Source organism: Sapajus apella, unplaced genomic scaffold, assembly GCF_009761245.1.
Source record: "Sapajus apella isolate SASKATOON/1434 unplaced genomic scaffold, GSC_monkey_1.0 scaffold103, whole genome shotgun sequence".
NCBI classification, from domain to species: domain Eukaryota; kingdom Metazoa; phylum Chordata; class Mammalia; order Primates; family Cebidae; genus Sapajus; species Sapajus apella.
Genome location: NW_022437043.1, coordinates 4,641,374 through 4,649,657, shown reverse-complemented (window position 1 = coordinate 4,649,657; position 8,284 = coordinate 4,641,374).

The window sequence follows — 8,284 nt, the reverse complement described above, 5'->3', positions numbered from 1 at the left end:
GCAGAAAGAACACGTCCCCCCTTGTTCTTTTATAACTATAGGGTCTGGAATGACAGAGCAGGAGCACCGTCATCTTGGACAAACCACCACTTTAAGTTCCAGCTCCCTTTTTAGCCTCATGCATGTCAAGGAAATCACTTCTCTTCTAACTACAAGCAGCCAGAAAACAGCAGACAGCAAAACACAGATAAGACAGCTCAGACACAGAGGAAGGCAGGGAGAAAGTGTCTTGGGTAACTGCCAAACTTCGCCCTCGTAAAATGGGGTCCCAGTAAAACAGTGGGCCTTAATAGGTGAATTCCTTTCCCTTCAGGTGCACTAAGATAAGGAAGCTAAATGCAGACTCGGGTGGGGGTGTTTCCTGCAACTGCAGGAAGATGTATGTGAGCAGACACAACTCTCCCTCCCAGATAAGCACAACAAAGAGACACAGAAGCAGTCCAAGCCTCTGATAAACTCTCCCACCCTTAACAAAATACCTTAGACTAGATAGCTTAAAAAAATAAATAAGATAAAGAACTCTGCCACCCTGAATCCTTAAAAACTCTTAGTCTGTAAGAGAGTGCAGCTTCTGACTTAACTTGATCAGAAGTTCCTCCCAGGTTTAAAATAAATCTGTTGACTGTCAAGCCACCCTTCGTGTTTCTCCCCTCTTTCTTTTAATTCTTACAGAGGCTGCAGTGAGCTATCATGCCACTGCACTGCAGCCTGGGTGACAGACCAAGACCCTGTCTCAAAAAAAAAAAGCCCTGGTGAGGTAACTCATGCTTATAATCCCAGCACTTTGGGAGGCCAAGGCAGGTAGATCACTTGAGATCAGGAGTTCAAGACCAGCTTGGCCAACATGGTGAAACCCCATCCCTACTAAAAATACAAAAATTAGCTGGGCGTGGTGGCGGGCACCTGAATTGCAGCTACTCAGGAGGCTGAGGCAGGAGAATCGCTTGAACCCAGGAGACAGAGGCTGCAGTGAGGTGACACTGCACCACTGCACTCCAGCCTGGGCTAACAGAGTGAGACTCTGTCAAAAAAACAAAACAAAACAAAACAAAACACCAGGGTCTTAAACTCTAGATACAGTTTATGCCCCAGTACGGGACCTCTTCTTACATGGATGTCAGACCTACACTTGCCTGCGCACACAGACCAGACTAAGCTCTCCAGCATGAATAGTGGGGGGCCATCACATTGGCCTGGATACCTGCTAGCGGCCAGGGCAGGCTGTGTGCAGTTGCCGACACCTTTTGTTGCACCTGGAGTAACGAAAGACTTAGCTGGCTTGGCTTTGACCGGGAGCCCGACTGTGGCCTATTCCCCAGGTGGATCTGATCATTTTACCTGATCATAGCCAGTTATTCCCATCTGATGTCACTTAAGACCAATAGAAAGGATCTATGACCCTGTCACAGTACAATTAATTGGGGCATCTGATAGAGTGGCCTGCTTATTTTGGGGGGGACAAAGTCTTGCTCTGTTGCCCAAGCTGGAGTACAGTCATGCCATCTCAGCTCACTGCAACCTTCGGATCCTGGGTTCAAGTGATTCTCCTGTCTCTGCCACCCAAGTAGCTGGGACTGCAGGCATGCGCCACCACACCTGGTGATTTTTGTATTTTTTTGTTTTTTGTTTTGTTTTTGAGAGGGAGTTTTGTTCTTCTTGCCCAGGCTGGAGTGCAGTGGTGAGATCTTGGCTCACTGGAACATCTGCCTCCTGGGTGCAAGCGATTCTCCTGCCTCAGCCTCCCGAATAGCTGGGGTTACAGGCTTCTGCCACCACACCCAGCTAATTTTTGTATTTTTAGTAGAGATAGGGTTTCACCATGTTGGCTAGGCTGGTCTCGAACTGCTGAGTCAGGTGATCTGCCCGCCTCGGACTCTCAAAGTGCTGGGATTACAAGCGTGAGCCACAGCACTCAACCTGGCCTGTGCTTCTTGAAAACAAATTCTTAGCTGGTTACACAAAAGGCCAGGCAGTGCAGTTGTAGGGACCAGCTCTGCCTTGACGCTTTGGAGACCGTGCACATCTCCACATGGGCAAAGGCAAAGGCCGGCCTGAAGTCTGACTTGAGTCTTGGCAGAACGTCCTGTGATTTTTTTCCTGGAACTGGGCAAGACAAGCAGCCTGGTGAAGAGCCACCATGAGGCAGTTTCTCTTCGGCCTCTGTGGCTCTGGTGTGGCCTGGGGCTTTCTACCTTGCCCACACTTGCATCCCTGCTGCAGGCTTCTGTGTAAGTCTATTACAAAATGGCTTGGCAGTCATTTTTGAGTTGGCCCTTCAATGTCACCTGGCCCCTCTGGTTTAGTGTCATCCCGTGGGACTAGGGACGTGGGAGCTGACACCATGATGGTCTTACTGTCTCTTTAAGCAATAAACTGTGTGAATGCAGTTGGGCTCACCATGTCTTTAGCGGCTGAATCCGTGGACACGTGACAAGCCAGCCTAGCAACCGCCTCCGCACCGTTGCTTAGGAACTGCTTGACCACTTGACACAAATTGTGCAGAAATGCGAGGGAGGATATGCTTTCGCACACTTTGACATTTTGATGAAACATTTTTCTAATGTCATCTTACCTTACAATTTTCCGCAGAGGCTTCCAGGTTCACAGTGCCCTAATACATCAATACTCGTGAGCACTATGGAACTCTGCATCATGTTAGGACTGGAAGCCTACTGGGAGCTTGGATGTGGGGTGTTACTTAAGATATTCTAAAAACAAAGACAAGAAACCATAACTACTTTTACTAGAAAAAAACTGCAATGCAAAGAAATGAGTGCATCTGTGTAACCTAAGAAGGCGGATCACAGACATTTCACAGTAAAAAGGGTTATCCGGAGATTAGTTAAGCCCAAAACCAAACTAAACCAAATGGGTACATAGTCTTGTATCTGTCATACAGATCAGGAAATGGAAACACCAAACTGTAAAGTAACTTACCCAATAACTCAGTTGTGCGGTTGAAACTGGCAGTTTCCCTTTCTTCCACCAAAAATTGGGCTCCTTACCCAAGCTGTGTAAGGACCTACAACAAAGAATATGTTTCAGCCTTGAGTCTGCAATTCTTTTCCCCTTTGAAAAGTGCAAATGGCTTGGGAGGCCGAGGCAGGCAGATCGCTTGAGGCCAGGAGTTCGAGACCAGCCTGGACAACATGGTGAAACCCTGTCTCTACAAAAAATATGAAAAAAAAAAAAAACAAAATTAGCCAGGTGTGGTGGTGCATGCCTGTGGTCTCAGCAACTCAGAAGGCTAAGCTGGGAAGATGGCTTAAGCCAGAGAGGTTGAGGCTGCAGTGAGCCAAGATCACATCACTGCACTCCAGCCTGGGCAACAGAGCAAGCCCCTGTCTCAGAAAGAAAGAAAGAGACAGAGAAAAAAGAAGGAAAGAGAAGGGAAGGGGGAAGGGGAAGGAGGAGGGGTGAAGGGGGAAGGGGGAAGGGGAGAGGAAGGAGGCAGGAAGGAAGGACGGAAGGAAAGGAGGAAGGAAGGGAGGAAGGGAGAGAGGGAGGGAGGGAGGGAGAGAGGGAGGGAGGGGAAAGGAAGAAAGAAAAGTTAAAACATGTTGTTGCATTTAGCAAAATCTTAAGGCAAGCCAACAGAGGAAATTTTTCACTCTTTTATTTATTTATTTAGAGACAGAGTCTCGCTCTGTCACCAGGCATCAGGCTGAAGTGCAGTGGCACGATCTCAACTCACTGCAACCTCCGCCTCTCGGATTCAAGCAATTCTCCTGCCTCAGCTTCCCGGGTAGCTGGGACTACAGGCGCACGCCACCAAGCCCAGCTAATTTTTTCGTATTTATAGTAGAGACGGGGTTTCACCATGTTGGCCAGGATGGTCTCGATCTCTTGACCTCGTGATCCGCCCGCCTCGGCCTCCCAAAGTGCTGGGATTATAGGCTTGAGCCACCGCGCCCGGCCGAAATTTTTCACTCTTATAGAAAGTGTATGCGCTACGTGGTGGCACACGCCTGTAGTCTGAGCTACTTGGGAGGCTGAAACAGGAGAATAGCTTAAATCCGGGAGGTGGAGGTTGCAGTGAGCCGAGATCACGCCACTGCACTCCAGCCTGGGAGACAGAACCAGACTCTGTCTCAAAAAAAAAAAAAACAAAAAACACAACAAAAACAACAACAAAAACAAAATGTATGCCCTAAAAATGTGACTATCTGGGGTGCTCTGGAAATGTGGCAAATGCTAGTCTATAGCACTGATAGTTTCAGGGGTGCAATACTAGCATGCAAGTTATAATTTTTCTCTTGGTACTCACACGTGAAGGGCATCACTTGCCTGTGCGACACCGTGCCAGGGTTTGCAATGACTTCTCCTCCATGGCTGGTCACCCTCTCGCTCCTATCTCTGTTCTGAGGCCATCACCCCACCCTTGCATGATGCATATTCAGATGTCTGTCTGGGTCTGTAGAGGGGTATTAGTAAGATAACCAAAAATTTATTTTATTTGAAGTTTTTGATTATCACTTTAATCAAAATTATTTTACTGCAAGTTATATGGCTACTTATAGTGAGTTACATAACAAACAGACTCTCAATATTTGAATAAGAAGCAAAATACTAGAAAGGTCTGCCTTCTCGACCTAGCTTTCCTATTTCTTTTCTGAGTTGCAATGCGGCTGTTTGAAAATGTCCCTACAATAACTGAATCACTTTGATTAAATTAAAGCGATAGCAACAGGCTGATGACTAACATGTTCTCGTGTGCCTTCTTTATTATTTTTTTTTTCATCTACGTCAGTTTCATTTGATGGTGGAACGTATGCCTTTTTAAAGAAAATTAACTTTATTTCATAATTTATGTTCTTAAAAGAGAATGTTTATGTCATCACAAAACTTCTTTTCCAAGTGATTGGTTCCCCGCCGCTTTCTATACTGTGGTCAGTACTGCAAAAACAAATGTTACTGAATTTTAGCTAAATACTACCGTTTGGTGGGAGCTCTGGGCCTGAAATCTGCTCTTCTGTTGTCAAAAGATGTACTAGGCCAGACAAGGTGCTCATGCCTGTAATCCCAGCTGCCCAGGAGGCTGAAGGAGGAGGATCACTTGGGCCCATCTGAGGCCTCAATGAGCTGTGACTGCACCACTGCACACCAGCCAGGGTGACAGCAAGACTCTCTCTCTCTCTTTTTAAGAGACAGGATCTCAATCTCTGGTCCAGGCTGGAGTGCAGTAATGCAATCATAGCTCACTGCAGCCTTGAACTCCTGGGCTCAAGTGATCCTCCCACCTCAGCCTCCCAAGTAGCTGACATTGCAGGTGAGAGCCACCACACACTGCTTGTAGAGACAGGGGACTCACTAAGTTGTGCAGGCTGGTCTCAAACTCTGGGCCTCAAGTCATCCTCCTGTCCCAGCCTCCCAAAATGTTGGAATTACAGGTGTCAGCCACCTTGCTTGACTCCTGTCTCTCAAAAAAAAAAAAAAGAAAAAGATATACACCATGGAGGCTGAAAGAAACTAGGAAAGGTACCGTCTGTCTCCTGCTGTGCCCATTAGTTCCATCAGAGACAAATGCGGTTTTACTCATGTTTTAAAATGTGGGCTAGGAGTGGTGGCTCACACCTGTAATCCCAGCACTTTGGGAGGCCGAGGCGGACGGATCACCTGAGGTCAGGATTTTGAGACCAGCCTGACCAACACGAAGAAACTCTGTCTCTACTAAAAATACAAAATGAGCCGGGTGTGGTGGCACATGCCTGCAATCCCAGCTACTCAGGAGGCTGAAGCAGGAGAGTCACTTGAACCTGGGAGGCGGAGGTTGCAGTGAGCCCAGGTTGTGCCATTGCACTCCAGCCTGGGCAACAAGAGCAAAATCTCTGTCTCAAAAAAAAAAAAAAGAGTAGCAAGTTATTCTGCTGGACTCCCCAAAAATGTCGCTGGGAAGAACAAGATAGCCCATAAAAAGCTGAAAATTACTTTCAAGGACTCCGGAACGGAACGTGTGGTACATGCACGACGTTATCTGTTAAAATAGCCAACTGTGCTGAAATCCCCTTGTGGGGAAAGGTAGAGATTTTTGCAAATGCAAGACAAAATGTTACTTCTCTGGATAAGACCACAGTACCAAGGACACAGAAAAATAGGTCAGAAGCAGGGGAAAGATGGGGGTATGTGACCTGAGAAGCAAGGCCTCCTACGGATCCTCGCTCTGAGCGTGCCTAGGAGCAAGAAGCTGAGTTTCATCAACAGCAGCAGCAAACGCAGAGTGAGAAAAGCAGAAAGAAAGTTCTAGTAGCCGCAGAAGTTAGTTGCTTTGACCGTGGGCATGATACCAGAATTTCCGAAGTGACAGAAAAAGCAGGCAGACAGATGGCAGGTGTTTGCTGGAACCCTCAAGCCCTAAGGAAGAGTCTTGACTATGTTATCATCGCTTTTGAACCTGTCAGCGACCATAGCTCTCAGTCTGTGAGGAAAAGCCCTGCTGGCCTTTGAGGCTGGTGTGAGGGACTGGCCTGCTCTGGGAAACGCAGGAGGGCTAAACGGGAAAAGGCCAGCTGGCTGTCCAATCTTTTGACTTCCCTGGGCCACACTGGAAGAAGAATTTTCTTGGGCCACACATAACATACACTAACACTAGTGATAGCTGATGACCTAAAAAAAAAAATGACAAAAACATCTCATAATGTTTTAAGAAAGCATAGGATTTGTGTTGGGCCACATTCAAAGCCTTCCTGGGTCACATGTAGCCCATGGGCTGAGGGTTGCACAAGCTTGGCCTAGGGTTTCTTGGTGAGATGAAAGTTGTGATGGGGCTTTGAAGCCCAAAGCATCATTTTTTGGAGGGTGATCAATTAGCATTTTTTTGCGTGGTTGTTTGGACATCACAAGAAAACGGCCTCTGAGAAAGCCCCAGCTCCTGGGACAACAGCGCAGGTCACGCCTTCAACCTCCAGCCCAATGCACGAGAAGAAAACAATCTTGCTTTCTGTGGCCAACATGACACCTTTATCATGGCCCGTGCATCATAGAGGGACTCGGGCCCTATCTGGCTCCTTCTTAGAATGTGCATTTGCAGCTGGGCACGGTGGCTCACACCTGTAATCCCAGCACTTTGGGAGGCCAAGGCGGGCAGATCCCCTGAGGTCGGGAGTTCGAGACCAGCCTGGCCAACATGGCGAAATCCTGTCTCTACTAAAAATATAAAAAATTAGTTGGGCGTGGTGATGGGCAAATATAATCCCAGCTACTTAGGAGGCTGAGGCAGGAGAATTGTTTGAATCCGGGAGGCAGAGATTACAGTGAGCCGAGATCACACCATTGCACTCCAGCCTGGGCAACAGAGTGAGACTCTGTCAAAAAAAAAAAAAAAAAAAAAAAAAAAAGAATGTGCATTTTTCCAGCTCACGGGGCAGGTGCGAGTGAAGCTGGCTCCTTCCCCAAGGAGCACTGATGCATTTCTAATACCAAGATGAAAACCAGTACCAGACCATGGAGAGAAATGATTTCTCAAATGCTGGTGCCTTGTGGATGTTGTGGCCTGAATCTATGTTTTTTTAAGGACAGGGTCTCACTCTGTCGCCTAGGCTGGAGTGCAGTGGTGTAACTTGGCTCACTGAAGCCTCGACATTCTGGGCTCAGGCAATAATCCTCCCACCTCAGCCTCCTGAGTAGTTGGGACTACAGGTGTATGTCACCATGCCTGGCAATTTTTTGAATTTTTTGTAGAGACAGGGTCTCACTATGTTGCCGAGGCTGGTCTTGAACTCCCGGCCTCAAGTGATTCTCCCACCTTGGCCTCCCAAATCAGTAGGGTTACAGTTGTGAGCCACGGCACCCAGCCATGCTCTGAATCCATAACTCACTGTCCTAGTTGTGACCCCAGGAAGCATCAAATTTGCCACGTTAGAGTTTCCGTGGCCATCTGGTTTAATGGGCTGATGAGGAAGCCTCATATAAGTTCTTAAATTCCCATGATGAGACGTTAGCAATTGAAGTCCTCAAAGAGTTGTTCCCAACAAGCATTAGACAACCCAGCGTCTCACCAAAAAGTTTCCCCCAGACTTAGTTAAATACAGAAGGTGGCTGGGTATAGTGGCTCATGCCTGTAATCCTAGCACTTTGGGAGGTCGAGGTGCGAGGATCCCCTGTTCAAGATCAGACTGGGCAACAAAGCAAGACCCCATCTCTACAATAAATTAAATAACAATAATAATAATAATAATAATTAGCCTGGGCTGCAGTGAGCCGTGAAGTGGGAGAATTACGTGAGGCTGGGATGTTGAGGCTGCATGGGCCATGATCATGCCACTGCACTCCAGGCTGGGTGACAGCG